The 19545-nt window shown below is 37.7% G+C and overlaps 1 pseudogene; it reads right to left on the reverse strand.

Moving 5' to 3' along the window:
* The window catches only part of LOC149160000 (cryptochrome-1 pseudogene), a 49114-nt pseudogene that overhangs the window by 19434 nt on the left and 10135 nt on the right, over positions 1 to 19545 (reverse strand).

Here is a 19545-nt window from a genome sequence, read left to right on the forward strand (position 1 = left end):
CCAAATGGATCAATTTGTTGAGACTCAACATAAGAGTTTCCGGATATTATTCCAGATGAACAAACAGGAACGAACCATACTGTCGAAATAGCCCCTGAGTGGACTCCTTCTAGCGATTGAGAGCTAGTTGGGACAGATGGTATACCGGCGAACATTGTTGGAGTGATAGCAGGGAGTTCTACCGTCGTTGTGTCAGACGACACAGTCCTAGATGTTGACGTTTGTTCAGACATTTGTAGTCTATCCAAAAGATTGCCTAGCGATTGTACAGGAGCTTCCACTGGTGGTAGACTAACTTCTGATGAAGAAGGATATAGAGTGACCCCGACTCCAAAGTGCGTAGGAGTACTTGTTGGAGGATCTTCTACAATTTCTTCTATGGCAATCAGACCAGGTGGAAGGGGAAGACCGTCAGGTCCATAGAATATTTCTGGTGCTGAAGAAGGTGTGAAATCGGCAGCGACATATGTTTGAAGAGCAAGACATTCCAAACCGGTTGTAGATGGAACTGGTTCGGTAACACAAGTGTTTACTCTCAGACTAGGATCAGTATCACTGTCCTTCTGTGGCTGCTGAACTTCTTCTGTACAGGCAGGGATTCCAAAAATTTTTGGAGTAACCAGAGTCTCTGATGTCGTTGGAACACTTGTTCTAACTTTAATAGGAGATTTGGAACCAGTTAACCGAGTTCGCTTTGTCCATACTGGCTTCGATTCCGGAGACAAAGACGGTTGACTCGTAAGCCTCCGCGAACGACGGGGTTTCAATTGACTTTCTTCCACGATTGCGGATTACTCGATCAACTAAAATAAAGGGGAAGTATGTTTCCGAATTAAATGAATTTAAGACACTTTGACACAACTTGTTTTTTCAGTTTTTAAGAGTCGAGAAAAAACAAAAGATGACTCTAGTCTCCTTCGATTTTTAATGAGCCTGAAGTGACAAGTGCTCAGATGGACCTTTTCCGTTAAGGAGTCTGAAAAGGAACGAAAGGGACTGCTCTGGAAATCTAGGTAGAGGGAGTACCAAACCAATCGCAAAACTGCAGAATACTTTTTACGGTACGACAGTCAATATTCTCGAATGCTGTGTTCAGTGCATTGCGATCGATAGGGCGGTAGACACGGCTTCCTATGGATAAAGGATTAAGCCTACTGGGGTCTCCCAAAATAAACTCGACGGTACGTGCGAGAACAAGTCCATACTGGCACTTATCGTCTCAAAGTGGAGGAATCAGCCAACCATCAGTGAGAACAACAGTTACCAGGCTTTACGACACCGGAATACGTCTCTAGCCTAGACTTCTAAATGTTGTGTGTTAAGTTCCAAAGCGTTGTTAGATTCATTGAATTTATTTTAAGTTGATCTTTTTTATGAATTTTTCCTTTCGGGTTCACCACGAGATGTAGATGTAATTCCTAAAATGCAATCTAAGATGATAAACAAACTTTTTATCTCTTTTATGCAATGAAAATCCTAGCTACTAGGGAAAAGAAAGACATAATCTTTTCACAAAGAGCAAAGAGCACACTCTAAATGCACTTTCCTAAATCAAGCCAATCAGACTGTCTATATGCAAATGCACATGCATGTATTTGTTTTTCGACTTTCTTAGTATATGGATGCTAAAAAGAAAGTTGATGAACAAATCTGAACTTCTTTTCAAGCGACAAATATCAACAAGCTTCTTTTCGAAATCAAAAAATGGAGACGATCACAGCACTTCATGATTTTGAACTGAATACTTGTTCTTGACACTAGAAAATTAAAAATTCAGACCAAAAGCAATAGTAACAGGATAATCGACCATCAACAGCAATCAAATGTTTCCCTACGATCGAAATCGACACTTGCGACAGATTCAAATCAAAGGACGACAGTACGACTATGCTACTTTTGCAAAGGAGAACTGTAAATGACTCAAAAAACACACAAAAACATCTACAGTTCTTTTGTACAAAGGAGGCGGAATAACAGCAAGGAAAAGGAGTTTCAAACAGACATATACTGATCACAGGCAGCAAAATTCAGGAGTAGAACTGGAAAGAATGAACCACAAAAGCCACAATTGTACAGAGTTAGTCTGATCAACGCACCTGTAACACAGAGAATCTAAAATGCAGCACAGGATGTCCACTCGGGAAGTGCGCTGAAATTCAGAATCTCTGAACAGTACCTGTGCTGGGCCAGAAACAAGACTTTGTTCGGGTTCTGAGTCATAGTTTGTAGTTCAGTTCTTGGGTTTTTGCCGAGCAAAAAGAAATCAGTAATGCAACAATCAGGGGTAGATCTAAGGAGGATCTAAGAGCTATCACAATGGCAATCAGATAGTTTGTGAATCCGTTGTTTAAATCATAAACAAATCCAGTGGATGCATTGAAGTAGCAATTATCTACTTTGCATTTGTTATGACAAATGCAGTTCGAATGCTACTTGTAATTTTATGAAATAGGCAACAAGTAATGATAAACAAACAAACTAATTAGCTCCCCAGCGGAGTCGTCATTTTCTTACAGGCAAAAGTGTCTATTTAGAACTTCTCTATCCCACTAAGGTGTGACAGCTACCTTAGAAACAAACAGAGAAAAACTACTTTTGTTTTTCCTTTATGAATTATAGATAGAGAGGAACAGAAAGACCAACCTCTATCTTGCGCTAATCCTTTGATTCGATCCCTCTCTTCTTTGATAGTCCTCAGCTACCTGCTCCCTTGCATGCCCAGCTTCACAAAGTACCTATAAGATCACATAAGCATAGCACTATACAAAGACATGGATCTATAATCATAAACAATCTAGGATCAGACGTAAATTGACCATACAAATGTAACAAGCATCAATGATACAAAAGCATGGAGGAAAACTCAAATAGTTTTTATTGATAAACAAGAAAAGATCTAGGAGGAGTTACAACCAGTTGTTCCGACCCAGCATCAACCTCCTAGCAAAGAAGCCCCTCTTCACCTCAAACAAAGCTTACATCACCCAACAATCTGATGTTTGTATCTAGAAACCAACAACAATTCCTTACAATGTGCATAATTCTAACCTCTGAATCTCTGGGATGAGGGATCCATATATAGATATTTGTAAGGGGGATGAGTCAGCTTGTGATTTGGTTAGTGTATTCTCTCTGATAGTTCTTGCTTCCACTTGGAGACTGAAGGCCTCTTACTCATCCTTGGTCGAATTCGGTGAGGCAAGTGTCACAGGAGAAGATTCTGGAAGCTTCCATTGCCTCTCCACCTCGCGGAATGTCACTACCATTTGTCATTTCTCGCCCATCGCACCCCACAGAAGGGGCTTTTGAAAATCAATGCACCCTCATAGTGTATTTAGGTGAGATGCAACGCACTTAGCCAGTGGAGCAGCTGCAATGATCCTATTTTGACCAATTCTGAGCAGTTTCTCATGGAGAACTTTCGGGAGAAGCTGTAATCTTTTTACCTTGTTCCTTTAGGGGTTAGAACAACACTTTTAGGGACTTAGGAGCCCTTGGTTTATGGACATTTCATGCTTGGGGTTGTAGGGCACAAAAATGTCTATAACAGACTGGTTCCTTTGTCAAAGCCTGTTATATTTCTCATCTCAGGCAAAAGCGATGGCGAACCAAGTGCTTTCCAAGCAGTTGAGGAAAGGATACTCACATAAGCCCCTTCATCTATGATGGTATCGGCCATAACCATTCTATATAATTGAGCAATGATTTGGAATGGTACACTAGCTGGTAAACAGGGTCTGCCTATTAGATTCCAGTCAATGGAAACAACTAGGTTGCTTGGAGGTGGGACCGAATAGACAGCTGGGTACAACTCTGACGAACTTCCTTCCTACGGTAAAGCAACGGGTAGGCTGCCCCCATGTTCATCAGAGTCTGTGTTTACGAAGAGAATTTGAACAGTGTCATTCTTGTTCTATTCGGTGACTGTATCATCTGAAGATTGATCCTCTTAAGGCACAACCGGGTCAACTGCCGCCTCGACCTTTTGAATTTCATCTGGTATGGATTCAGATGGCTTACCTTCAATGATAGATGCTTCGGCCGATCACAAGGGTGTGTCAGCTAGATTTTCAACTAATGACGAACTCGGCAAGAGTTTCTTGTATCCAGGAGGAAGCCGTAATGGTGAAACTGGACGGTCGTCCAAAACTCTTTTAGCTTCGTCTAAGAAGGGACAATGGTGGACGGCATGATCGCCTTCACACAATTTACAAGGAAATTTATATTTTCCTTTTTGTCCACGGGCTTCACTTTCACTAGTTGACGATGTATGCTCAACATGATCGTCAGAGGTTGATGACACTGGATTGTGCAAATGAGGATACCAGTCCCTTAAGATCCGAGGGATGCAATGACAATATCGATGATAATGGTCTCCTTTGCAAATGACACATGGCGATTTAGGCCTGGTCGGTGCAGTGTGTGGATTTTCGCTAGACGATTCTTGGTTGCCCTTTTTCGCCTTTGGCTCCTTCTTCTTCTTCTCTTTCTTCTTCTTCTGTTTCTTCTTCTCAGTTACTTGATTTTGGGCTTTACCAACTTCATCAAGTGAAGAGGAAGGAGGAGAGGAAGAATTGGACGAAGTAGAGGGTTGGGGGTAACTCTAATATCGTTTAGTTGCTGACTTGATTGTTCAGGAATCACGGTATTCTGAATGACAGAAGTTGAGAAGAGCCATACGGGCAAGCCGATTATCAATCCTGGAAGAGACAATGTGGCCATATGGGGTGCACCAACATCTCGCCAAGAGGAGAGGGGACTAGGATTTCCTCCAAGCGGAACTCCTTGGTTGGTGGACTCCATTTTTCTCAACTTAAGATCAACGTAGGAAAGGTGATGATTATTCCATTTAAAATAAATTTTAGACGCTTTGACACAACTTGTTTTTTCAATTTTTAAGAGTCGAGAAAAAACAAAAGATGACTCTAGTCGCCTTCGATTTTTAATGAGCCTGAAGTGACAAGTGCTCAGATGGACCTTTTCCATTAAGGAGTCTGAAAGGGAATGAAAGGGACTGCTCTAGAAATCTAGACAGATGGATTACCAAACCAATCGCAAAACTGCAGAATACTTTTTACGGTACAGCAGTCAATCTTCCTGAATGTTGTGTTTAGTGCATTGCGATCGACAGGGCAGCAGACACGGCTTCCTATGGATAAAGGATAAAGCCTATTGTGGTATCCCAAAATATACTCAACGGTACGTGGGAGCAAAAGTCCGTACTAGCACTTATCGTCTCAAAGTGGAGGAATCACCCAACCAACAGTGAAAACAACAGTTACCAGGCTTTACGACGCTGGAATACGTCTCTAACCTAGACTTCTAGATGTTGTGCATTAGGTTCCAAAGCATTTTTAGATTCATTAAATTTATTTAATGGTTGATCTTGCTTAAGAAATTTTCCTTTCAGGTTCACCGCATGATGTAGATGTACAATTCCTAAAATGCAATCTAAGATGATAAACATTTGTTTAATCTTCTTTTTGCAATGAAAATCCTAGCTACTAAGGAAAGAGAGATGGCATTCTTTCAACAAAGAGCAGAGAGCACACACTATATGCATTGTCCTAAATCGAACCATCAAATAGTCTAAATGAAAATGCACATGCATGTATTTGTTTTCAGCCTTCTTAATGTGTAAATGATAAAAATAAAGCTAAGCACAAATCTGAATTATTTTCCAAAGCAACAATTACTAACAAGTTTCTTATCAAAACAAAATGAGGACAATGACGACACTTTGTTATTTGGAATTGAAAACTTGCTTTCGACACTTGAAAAACTACTAACTCAAATCAAATACAAGAGTAACAGTGTAATCAACTATAAAGAACAATGAGATTCTCTTCTATGACTGAAAACGACACTTGCGACACTTTCAAATCAAGAAACGACAGTACAATTACGCTACTCCTTTGTAAAGGAGAACTCAAAATGACTCAAAAATACATAAAAACATTTACAGTTCTTTGCACAATGGAGGTAGAATAACAGCAAGGAAAGGGGTTTCAAATAGAGGTGTACTGACTACAGGTAGCAAAAATCCTGAATAGAACTTAAAAGAGTGAGCACAGAAACCAAAATTTAGGAACAAGGCCTTATCTGATCAGTGCACCTATAACACAGTGAAACTGAAATGCAACGCACCTACTACACTCGGGAAGTGTGATGCATTTGAAGTTCACAGAACAGACAGTGCGCTGGACCAGGGACGAGACTTTTATTAGGTTTCGGGTCACAGTTTGCAGTTCAGTTCAGGGATTTAGGCCGAGCAAGTGGTAATCATTAAATCAATCACAGGGGTAGATCTAAGGAGGTTACTAGAGCCACCACGAGGGCAATTAGAGAGCTTGTAAATCAATCGTTTAATTCATAAACAAGACCCGGAGATAGACTGAAGCAGCATTGATCTACTTTGCACTTTCATAGAAAATGCAGTTCGAAGGCTAGCTGGCTTGACTTCAGGCTCCGTCTGTAAGTTTATAAAGTAAACAAATGTAGATGAACAAACAATCTACTCGCTCCCCAGCGGAGTCGCCATTTTTTTATCGGGAAAACTAGTGTCTATACAGAGCTGCTAGTCCCACTAAGGCTGGTAGCTACCTTAGAAACAAACACACTAAAAACTACTTTCGTTTTCCTTTATGAGAAATAGATAAGAGAAGAATAAGGAGACCAACCTCTGTCTTGCGCTTGGTTCCTTGCTCGATTCCTCTCTCTTCTGGTAGGTCTTTGCCACTCGCTTCCTTGTCTACCCAGCTTCAAGGAGTACCTGTAGAATCAAAGTAGCATAACACTATCCAAGAACATAGATCTATTATCATAAACAATATAGGATCAGATGTACATTGACCACACAAATGCATAAATCATCAATCATACAAGAATGTGGAGGAAAACTTGAATAGCTTTATTGATAATCAAGAAAGAGCAAAGAGGATTACAACCAATTGTTCTAACCCAGCATCATCCTCTCAGCAAGAAAGCCCTTCTTCACCTCATGAAAAGCTTAGATCACCCAACACTATGATATTGCACCAAGAAACCAACAACACTTCCTTACAAGATACAAAATTCCAGCCTCTGGATCTCTGGGATGAGGGATCCATATATAGATGTCTGCAAGGGAGGTGAGTCAGCTTTTGAGATTTGATTAGTGTCTTCTCTCTGATAGTTCTTGATTCCACTTGGAGATTGATGATCTCTTACTCATCCCTGGTCGAATTCAGAGAGGCAAGTGTCACAGGAGAGGTTTCTGGAAGATTCCATGCTCCTCCACCTTGCGGATTGACCCTGCCATTTGTCCCTTCTCACCCATCGCACCCCATAGAAGGGTTTTTTGACATGCATCGCACCTACTGTGTGTATTCAGGTGGGATGCAACACACTTTGCCTATGGAGCAGGTGAAATGGTCCAGTTTTGACCAGTTCTGAGTAGTTTTTCATGGAGAACTTCTGGGAGATGCTGTAATCAGTTGACCTTGTTCTTTTAGGGGTTGGAACAACACCTTTAGAGACTTAGGAGCCCTTGCTTTATGGACATTTATGCTTGGGGTTGCAGTGCCCAAAAATGTCTATAACACTGGGGGAGCAATATCATACCACGTGGGTTCATATTGGGGAATATATATTGAGGAAAAAATGACATAATATATTGGGGGATATATGGGGGTAAAGGGTTTTTATATTGGAAAATATAAAAAATGGATCTCAAAGTTAATGAAAAAATATAAAGTGGTGTAAAAAATGTTAATGAAAAAATGGATACCTATAATATCTAATGAAAGTAGGGGTTTTTTAAATTGGGAAACTATATTGGGTTTATATTGGTAAGGGGTTAAATAATGTAATTTTTATAGGGATTTTCCAATATGTAGTCAAATTAAGGGTATTGTTTAATATGCCACGAACACACGTGATATGTCAGAGGTTCACTGAGTGAATCCCCTGTGGAAGAGGCTAAATTCTAAGGCATTGATCTATCTTTCTATCTTTTTGTGTGCCGGTTTCATAACATTTGGTATCAGAGCTTTGGATTCTAGTGTTTCACTGCTCCAAACAGGTCATCGTGGAATTTTCGCTATAACTTTTCTTCTGCAATGTTTCAGAATCAAAAAACAAAACCCATTTGAGACGAAATCTTGTTGAACCTCGGGTCCAAATTTCATATCTTGTCTCACTATATTTCGCAGATATGATTGAGGAAGTTAGGGTTTTTTCAAGCTCTAGAATTTCATTTAAAATAGGTCATCGTGGAATGTTCGCTATAATTCTTTCTGTACAAAGTTTCAAAAGCTAAAAAAAACCCATTTGAGAACAAATCAGTTTGAACCTCAGCTCCAAATTTCAAATCATGTCTCGCTATATTTGCGGCGATATAATTTGAGGAAGTTAGGGTTTTTGAAGACCCCCAAATTACATTCCAAATAGGTCACCTTGGTAAAATCATTATAACTGTCTCTCTGAGCATCAGATTGAATTTTTGTAGGAAGTTTTAGAAAGAGGATGGATTGTAGTTTTTTGGGTACCATTCTTAGAACCTAAGGTTGAAACAGTGACCCGCAGCACGTCATACAAGTTTGCTCTATTGAACAAGTCTATACTGAGGTCACCGTGGGAGAATTGGCATAACTCTTCATTGGAGAATCCAATCTTGACCAAACTTGTGGAGTTAGAAATACTACTCAGAGGGTTACCACAAGAAGAAATTTTAGAGCTTAGAGATCCAAAATTATAGAAATACATCAAATTCAATATCAAGCTCCTACAAAGTGAAAAAAAAGGTGTGTAGTTTTTTTAAATTTTTGCATAAGCTTGGTTTGAAAAATTAGTTTGAAGGAATTCAAAGGGCATAGTGAAGCATTATTACTAGTAATTGATGCCTCGAATAAAGAAAATGGAAACACATAGTAAACAACCTAAAAGCTCTAGCATGACTCATGAAGAAGAGGAAGAAATGCAACATGATATATCAAAATTACGAGACCAAGTGCAATAAATGTCACTCGCACAAAAAGTAACAGAATCTAAGATGGATGGTTTAAAGAAAGATGTAGAAGCTAAGATGTATGGCATGGAAGCTAATATGTATGGTTTAAAGAAAGGCATGGAAGCTAATATGGATGGTTTAAAGAAAGGCATAGAAGCTAAGATGAATGACATGGGAGCTAAGATGGACAGCGTGGAAGCTAAGATGGGCGGCATGGAAGCTAAGATGGAAGATTTGAAGACATATTTGAAGACAAGCATGGAAGATTTGAAGACAGATATGAAGACAGATTTGAAGATAGATTTGACAAAGTTTCTACAAGAAATGTTTACTAATGGCGAAAGTGTAGTAAAGGAAACTCACGATGAGAACAAAATAAATGTTAATCATGGTTTCATAGACTCTAACATTGGATCAAATAACCACCATGTTCCAAAGATCAATATGACAAAGTTTGATGGCAAGGATCCCAGAACATGGATACTACAGGTGGAGCAATTTCTCGATCTCCATAATGTGCAAGACACGCAAAAGGTATGCATTGCAACTTTATATTTGGAACCAAATCAGTTTGTATGGTATCGATGGCTTTGATCTCATAAACAAATTGTGACTTGGGCTATTTTTATGGATGAAATGATAGCACATTATGAGGATACAAAAAGCAACAATTTTTTTAGCCAATTAATAAATCTCAAAAAAAAGGGTTCAATGGTGGAGCACGTTGAGGACTTACAAATATCGAATATAAGGGTAAAAGATATTACAGAGGAGCATAGAATTGATGTGTTCATAGGGACTTTCAAAGGTAACATCCAACATGAGGTTCACCTTTGGGAACCAGATTCATTGGAGAAGGCATTCATGTTGGCAAGAAAAATGGAAAGAAAAATTATGGCAACAAGGAAGCCTACCACTCACAATAATAAATATGGAAGTGTTGCTGCCCTTAGCCATCCACAACCTACAAGGTTGACACCACAACAATTGGAAGAAAAAAGAGCAAAAGGGCTTTGTTACAGTTGTGATAGAAAATACACTAAAGGTCATAAGTGTGGCGAGAAGAAATTATTTTACATAGATTGTGAAGAGGAGGAGGAAAAGGAACAAGAAACGTCAAAAGAAGAGGATATACACCAGGGACAAACACTAGAAAAAGAAGAAATGAATTCGACCATACCTTGTAATGCATTGGCTGGAATTACAACTCCTCAAACTATCAAGATAAAAGGGCATATCAAGAAGAAAAAGGTAATAGTGTTGATTGATTCAGGAAGTACCCATAATTTTATTCATTGTAAGATAACCAAGGAATTGAATTTCTTCCTATATCTAGCACCAGAGTGTCAAGTGATGGTTGCAAGTGGAGGAACCATAAATTGCTTAGGAAAGTGCCATAATATCAAGCTATCCATATGAGAATATGTATTGAATAGCCCAATGGTTTCCATTCCAATGGGTGGTACTGATGTTGCATTAGGAGTCCAATGGTTACAATCTTTGGGTAGAATAGCTTTTAATTTTCAAGAACTTTTCATGGAATTATTTACAGAAGGAAAGGAAGTTGAATTAGTGGGTATCGTAGGGAAATTGGGAAAGATAATCAGCTCTAATAGAATGACAAAGCTTCTAAAGAAAGAACGACGAGGCATAATTGCACAATTATGTTCACCAGAAGTTCCCACATTGAAACCATCCATTTCTCCAGATCTCCAAAAAGTCTTGGACAATCATTCCAAGGTATTTGAGACTCCAAAGGCCTCCCACTTATTCGTGATCATGATCATGCTATCAATTTGATTCCAAGAAGTGTTCCTCCAAACATTAGGCCTTACAGATATCCCTATGTCCAAAAGAGTGAAATTGAACATATGGTTGCAGAAATTCTAGAGGCTGGTATAATTCAACCTAGTCAAAGCTATTTCTATGCTCTAGTAATATTGGTTCATAAGAAGGATGGATCATGGCGCATGTGTCCAGATTATAGGGAGCTCAACGAACTCACTATTAAAGATAAATTTCCCATTCCTATCATTGATGAATTATTGGATGAATTACATGGATCAATTTACTTCACCAAGTTGGATCTTCATTCAGGATATCATCAAATCAGAATGAAGACTGAAGACATTCCAAAAACAACATTTAGGACTCATAAGGGTCATTATGAATTTTTGTTCATGCCTTTTGGCCTTACTAATGCACCTTCTACATTTCAACATTTCATGAAATCCATTTTCAAACCCTTCCTTAGAAAATTTGTGTTAGTATTTTTTGATGACATACTAATCTATAGAAAGTCTTGGAAGGATCATGTCCAACATGTTGACATGGTGCTCAAACTATTGGAGGAGAAATAATTATATGCAAAAATCTCCAAATTTTTCTTTGGAGTACAAGAGGTGGAATAGCTGGGTCATATTGTATCTCATGAAGGTGTTAAGGTAGACCCTAGCAAATTAAAACCATTAAGGAATGGAAAATTCCCACATCCTTAAAGAATCTATGAGGATTTCTCAAGTTGACAACGTATTATCGTAATTTTGTTAAGAATTATGGGAGAATCGCAGCACCTCTAACAACATTATTGAAGAAAGATGCATTATCATAGACTCTAGAAGCAACAAAGGACTTTGAACATCTTAAAGAGGCAATGTGCCAAGCACTAGTCTTAGCTACACCAGACTTCACAAAAACCTTTAATGTGGAATGTGATGCCTCAGGAAATGGAATTGGTGATGTTTTAATGCAAGAAGAAAGACCCATTGCTTTCGAAAGTCGTCCAATCAAAGGAAAGTATTTACACAAAGCTATTTATGAGAAGGAAATGTTGGCAATATTACATGCACTTAAGAAATGGTGACCCTACCTAATGGGAAGACACTTCAAGGTAAAAATAGATCATGATAGTCTTGAATACTTTTTATAACGAAGATTATCTTCAGAAGAGCAACAAAAATGGGTCACAAAGATGTTGGGATATGACTTTGAAATCATCTACAAAAAAGGGAAGCAAAATGTTGTGTTAGATGCACTCTCAAGAAAGGATGAGGATGTGGAAGCAATTCTTTGCGCCATTTCTATTATTCAACCAGATTTGATAAATGAAGCAAGGGACGATTGGAAGAATGAGGAGGAAGTGTGGGCACTCATTCAAAAGATACAACAAGATCTCAGTGCATCTGATACATTTAGCTGGAAAAATGATTCGTTATGGTACAAGGATCAGTTATACCTATGTTAGAATTCCCAACTCAAACAAAAGATTCTTAGGGAATTTCACACCTCTCCCTTAGGAGGGCACTTAAAACTTCTAAAAAGCTACCACGGGGTTAAGAAGGATTTTTTTGGGATGGCCTTAAATTGGATATTCAAAAGTTTGTGGCAGAATTTTTGGTTTGCCAACAAAATAAAGTTGGAACAATTAAGACCCCAGGACTATTACAACCTTTATCGATTCCAAGCCAACATTGGGAGGAGGTTTTAATGGATTTTATCACAGGTTTACCCAATTCCGAAGGAAAGAGTGTTAACATGGTGGTAGTTGATAGAATTACCATGTATGCACACTTTTGTGTATTATCTCATGCACTTAAAGCGAGTACAGTTTCTACTACATTTATGGAAACAATTCAAAATCTACATGGAAACCCGAAGATTATTGTAAGCGACAGAGATCCCATTTTCACTGGAAATTTTTGGAAAGAATCATTTACTTGTCTTGATACTCAGTTAGCTCATAGCTCATATTATCATCCTCAATCTGATGGGAAAACTGAGATAGTAAACAAATGTTTGGAAGGATATCTTCGTTGCTTTGTATTTGATAAATAGACACAATGGGTCAAATGGTTGCCTCTGGCTAAATGGTGGTATAACACTTCCTTCCATACTGCAACAAAAATGACCCCATTTATGGCACTTTATGGATGTCATCCACCATCCATCACATCATATTTAAGAGACAATTCTAAGGTTCAAGCAGTGGAAAATTACATCGAGCATCAACAACAAGTTCTCAAACTCTTAAAGGATAACCTCACCTTGGTGCAGAATAAAATGAAACAACAGGCAGAGCAACATCGCAGTGATAGAAGTTTTGATGTAAGTGATTGGGTATTCCTATGGCTACAACCATATAAACAAATGTCCCTCAAGAAAGCTAAGAAGGATAATAAATTATCACCAAAGTATTATGGTCGGTACAAGGTGTTGCAAAAGATAGGTACTATGGCATAGAAATTGGAGCTTCCTTCAACTTCCCGAGTGCACACAGTTTTCCATGTTTCATGCATAAAGAAGGTTATAGGTGACAAGATTCCAGTTCAAACAATATTTCCAGAACTTGATGAGGAAGGAAAAATCATATTGGAACCTGAAGGAGTCAAAGAAACAATAACTCGACAGCTACAAAATTGATTAATTTCAGAGTATCTAATCAAGTGGAAGAACTTACCCATTGAAGATTCCACATGGGAGGATGATAATTTTATACAGAAGCATCCAGAACTACTCAAGCATTGATGACAACACTTTTTTGAAGGAGAGGGGTATGTTAGGTCCCTATAATACTAGTGATTCCCCCATTACTATTGTCATTGTATCCCTTATTGTTATTATTGTGCCCCATAGAATCCCACTATTATTATTTTTGTGCCTTTATATTATTATTTCTAGGTCAACTTGGATATATTGTGACCCCTTAGACTCCTATATATAGAAAGGAGGTTTTTTCATTTATATCATCCAAGAATTTTCCATTTGTGTAATGTAAAGGAGGTTTCCCCCTCGAAGAGGCTGAATTCAAAGGCGTTGATCTATCTTTCTATCTTTTTGTGAGCTAGTTTCATAACATTCAGCCCCCCTCTCAGTATTATTTCCAAAAATTGGTATCAGAACAGGTCCTTTGGCAGAAGCTTGATAGCTTGAAGGAGATCCATAGAAACAATGGGAAAGAAGCTAAAGAAGAAATCACCTTAGAAGAAGAAGACATATCAAAGGAACAGTGACAACAGGAGAGACAATGGGCAATCAGGTGGAAGCAAGTATTCAAATTTAGAATCACCTCAAATTGAATATGAACAAGAAAAAGAAGTATCAAGTACAAATTTTTGGTCTTCTGGTGATACTTTTCTCTGTTCATGCAATGTTGAAGATATTGAAAGAAATACAGAGGAAAAGGTTAAAAGAATCATAGATAAAATTAGATATCAACAAGATCTGTTTAACAAAAGAGAGTGTGCCTTCAAAGAAGAAGTTACCATATTAAAAGCTCAGTTGGAGGAAGGAAACAAAGTAAGGAAGAAATACAAGGAAAAGGAATATCAATGTCAAAAGTTGCAGGATGAAGTGGCATCATTAAGAAATGAAGTGAATGAAAAGAGTACAACAATCAAGAAACTTAAAGATAGATCCAGTTACTATGAAAGTCTTGAAGCTAAGATCCTATCTCTAAAAGAATATCTTGAAAATTCAAATAATAAGAATGAAGAAATACCTCAAGTAGATGAAGAACAAGAAAATGAGATTCTCATATTAAGGAAACAAGTGGAAGAAGGAAGAAAGGATGAAGAAATCTTAAAGAAATAATATCTGGAAAAGGAAGATCAATATCAGGCTAAGGTAAACATCTTAAAAGGATAAACTGTTACAATTTCAAGCCAATACTAAGATTTTGGATAATATTCTTAGTAGTAAAAGGTCTCCTACCATCAAAATTAGTCTTGGTTTTCATAAAACTGTTGAAGGTGGATCTAGCTCACAATATGAGGCAAGGAACTCTAATGCAAAATTTGAAATGCTCAATAAGGAGATGAGAAGTCAACCCCATCTACAACCAAGGAAAGAAACTCTTCAAAGAAAATCATTTACTCCTAAATATGGAAGTGATAGTCGGTTATTTCCTTTGATCAATAATATTGAATGTTTTGTATGTCATAATTTTGGACATGTTGCAGCCGAATGCAGAAATAGATTGGTTCAAGCTAAGAAATGTCACACAGAAAGATCATCAACTTCCAGGTACTTTAAGGGATATTGTTTTTCTTGCAATGTGTTTGGTCACAAAGCCATTGATGTCTATAGAAGGAATAAGAAACATATAAGATGTTATGCATGTAACAAGTTTGGACATATAGCAAAGGAATGTAGGAGCAAATTTTGGCCACCATACCAAAAGGATAAAAGATCATCACATTCGAAGATATGGAAGAAGAAGGAAGTACAATCAGAAAGATGTGGCATATCACAGTATACAAACATAACAGACTCAGGGGGAGCTGAAAGTGTGAAACTTCAGTGCTCTAAATATCATACGCAGTTATCATGAATACAAGTCACGTATATACACGAGTTCGAAGCTACACAGTCACGTATATGGGGTTTTTAGGAAAAAGCAGTGGAACAGACTTAGGAAAAGGGATTTGATATGGTTCAGTCAATTATCTTCTTTGTTGATGATGATTACAATATGCTGATGATATGTGGAAATGTGTTGGTCCCCATAAGTTGTTAAAAAGTTTATGTATATCTGATTGATGATCACGCCTTGATGACTCTTACTAATATTTGCAATGATCAAATATGACAATGAACAATTGGCACAAGTTCAGGGGAAGCATATGCTTCTAATATGCATTGTTGGCATTATGTTAGAAGACCTTGGTACATGATGATAATTATATTTCTTGATCCACATAGTTTTTTTATTTAGGTGACTCTTTTGATGATGGACATATATAGGCTGTTGATCTTGATGCTGCTAACAAATACTGATGGTGCAGATCATATATGGTGTATGATAGTTGTTGATGACTATCATGGTCTTGTTTAGATTGTTGGTCCTTGTTATCAATGTCATATACATCATTTGATGTAAAGGTCATGAAAAGACCTAATCTGTAACCCCACTATGCATGGGAAGGAAGATGTAATAATTTCTATTTTAGTCATGTATAAACATTTGGTATATCCCCACTTGGTTGGGTGGATGAGTCAGAATTGGTGTATCCCCACTTGGTTGGGAGATTGATGTATGTATGAGTAATTGGCGATAGGAAGGTCATACTAACATAGTTGAGTTATAGAGTCATGATTTTATTTTGGAAAATATTTTTGTAGGCTCTGCATGTGCTTAGGAGGAGCATGGATGGTTTAGTGCATCTCAGTATGTAAAATGGCGGAGCCTAATTAGAGAATTCAGCATGTACTCAGGGGGATCACGGACAACATAATGAATATCAAAGAGGGAGAATATCTTGGTCCGCCCTTTTCCCTTGATGTCAAATGGGGAGAGTGTCTTGGTGTTGTTGTTGCCATCAAGTCCAAAGGGGGAGATTTTTGGCATTATGATATAGGTGTTGTCCTTGATGGAAACTCACACAGATGGAAACTCACAGTGCAACAGGTTAACAACAAAGGATTATAGACTAGACTCCAGAGATTGAAAAAAGGGAGTGGTTTAAGAAGTATACGCTAGTTCACTTTGTCCAAGCAGCGTATACATGCAAGTTAGCAGAACAAAAGGAGCATATACGTATACACACACTCCCACAGGAGGAAAACCACGTACATGTTGGAAAACCAAGGTTTTGGTCTGAGGTATTTGGTCCAAGGTATTTTGGTCCAAGGTATTGGTCCAAGGTATTTGGTTCGAGGTATTTCGTCCGAGGTATTTCGTCCGAGGTATTGACACTGGGTATTTGGTCCAAGGTATTGGTCCTAAGTGGTTTTGGTCCAAGGTATTGAGAAAGGCCTAAAACTATATAGGGAGGAGAAGATCATTAGACCAATGTGTGCAAGTATTGAATATCTTATGAAGTGTTAGATCAAATATGCAGGTTATGGGTTTCTGATGCTTTGCTTGATCTGAACTAAGGATGCACCTATGTGGTTGATGATGGATGATGGATCAAGATCATAAGGCCTAGAATGAATTATCATTATGTGGTCTGATCATGGATAGTCTAAATCTGAATACTAACGCGTGTTTTATTTTATAAATGTTATGATCCAGGTATGACTGAAGTCTGGAATAGCTGTGAAGTATTAAGTTAGTATTTGCAGATCTATACGCTGGTTCGCTTTGGTAAAAGCGTGTAGACATGCTAGTTCCCCACATCCAAGTAGTGTATACATTATTAAATATGATAATCAAAGTTGCAGTTGGTTCTGGTTGTTGTTGCAGAGTTCTGGGTTCAGCTTTGTGTTCTAGTAACTGTGTTCTGGTGACAGCGTTTTGAATGTTTAGATTGATTGCTTGTGATTTGCTTTAGTGATGATGGTTCAGTGATTGATTGATTCAGTTGTGGTTGATTCAGAGTTAATGATTAATTTTCAGTGATTCTTTGATGTAGATGTATTGGATGGTTGCATTGCAGTTGTGAATGATTTTTAACTTCAATGTTACTGATGGGTCTAATATGAAAATTTGATGAAACAAGGCCTTCATATTGTGGTGTTGTGTTCCAGGAGTATCCATCCTAAAAATTTATGAAATGTGGTCCATGGAGGAAGAGAGAAGGTCGTAGCCTTCTGTAGGCCAGTGCCTACATACTGGTAAACATATCGGCCAGTACAAGAGCCAGGGGGTTGGAGTTCACTTCCAATAGAAGCTGGAAAACAAGTGAAGGTTGGAGCCTTTTGTAGGTTGGTGCCTACGTACTAGTAAATGGATCGGCTAGTACAAATCCAGGGGGTTCGAGCTCCCTTCTAGTAGCAGCTAGAAAACAAGTGAAGGTTGGAGCCTTCTGTAGGTCGACGCCTACGTACTAGTAAACAGATCAGCTAGTACAATAGCTAGGGGGGTTGTAGCTCCCTTCCAATAGAAGCTAGAGAACGAGAGAAGGGTGTAGCCTTCTTCAGGTTGGTGCCTGCGTACTGGCATGAGTCAACACTAGTACAAGATTGTAAACATGTATTTCTTATATTAAAAGAAGACATCAGCAGGTGGTTTTTGTCCTGCATTAGGTTTCCACCTTAAATCTTAGTGTTCATGTGTGTTGATTATGTGTCATGGTTTATTTTGTTATTAATGCACATGGTTACTATTTATATGGTTAATGAAGTACGGATGCACTAATTAAAGATCAACATATGGAAAATTAACTGAATCATAAGTTTGTTGGATATACACTGGTTTCTTTAAAGATAGTTGTGTGTACACGCGAGTTACCTTCATTGAAGTAGCATATATAAATCTGAGTATGAAATGAAAAAGTTATTGAGTTGACTAATACTGATTCACCGCCCCTCTCAGTGTTATTTCCAACAAAAAACAAGTTACAAACTATCAAAGGTAATGGGAATTGAGCATGCAATCAAATAAGCATGACTACAATCTTTTTTAAATCATTAAAATTATTTGCATTGGCTAAATTATTCTTATATCTAAAAATTGGATTCCTTGTTGAGAAAAAAAAGAATACCCATCCATTATGGTTGATCCAGGGTACATCCTTGACATTAAAAGTAGGTCAACAATTAAAAGGTATTGATGATATAGTGTGGAATATCGTGTAGTATGATCATGAACCACACTAAAATGACTTATCACTGCAATTGAGGTCGTATATCTGTATTGTGGGTACTCAACGAGTGGAAATTTATGTATATTAACCTTGAAATCTATGTGATTCCTTAAGGTTTAATTCTGCACTAGATGTTTTAGCAAGAGTGCAAATCTAATATGTCCAAAATAATATAAGTTAATGGAAGGCTTCTCTTTCTTGACACTTTATGACAGTCAACATTAACATTGAAAATAACTATATGGAAAAGAAACAATAGCACCATTTAAGAAGAGTCTAAAGCAGAGTGTGAACCTGCAAGAATCATTTTGGGAGGTAGAAGTGGAGTTGATGGATCATATGGCATGTTAAGGAACTTATTCCAATAAGCTTGGAAGATAGAAAACGCATGTCCTTCCTCATCATTGACCTCCTAGGGATCATAAAGTGAATCTGAATTGAATGATCTCATTTGTATGCTTCGATAAGAGAGATCCTGCTTCAACTTATGATTAAGAACAAGTGACAAAGGATCTGATTCAACAAAATTGGATAATGTAAAATCAGTTTTTATATCCCGAGCAAGTTAATTACTCACACTAGAAGAATGTGGGGTTTTGAAACCTTATAGAACCTCTATAATTATTTGTAGATCTAATATGATCTAAAACTGAAGTAATAAGATGAAACAAAACTTGTTTTTGTATGATGGTTGTAACTTTTGAATAATAAATAAACTCAGAAAATTATATTTATAATTTCCATTGTTCCAACGATGAAATTACCCAGTTGCAACACTCTAAATGTAATAAATATATCAATGCCTATGTTACAAAACTTGCACTAACTGTAACATATAGTTAGAATTAAATTATGTGGTTGATGATGCTTTGAAACAAAATTCATATTATGATAGGGAAATGTTTGTAAAAAAGGAATAATGATAGATGGTGTTCCAAGATTTCACTTTTATGATGACTTGAAGTTGGTTTTCTTAGGCCCCTAGTAGAATAAAATATGAGTAAGGGATCACAGAACCAAGACCCTATA

Source organism: Pinus tabuliformis, chromosome 5_2 (genome assembly GCF_031772625.1).
Source record: "Pinus tabuliformis cultivar Carrire ecotype Pingquan chromosome 5_2, CPIR1, whole genome shotgun sequence".
In the NCBI taxonomy this organism is placed as follows: domain Eukaryota; kingdom Viridiplantae; phylum Streptophyta; class Pinopsida; order Pinales; family Pinaceae; genus Pinus; species Pinus tabuliformis.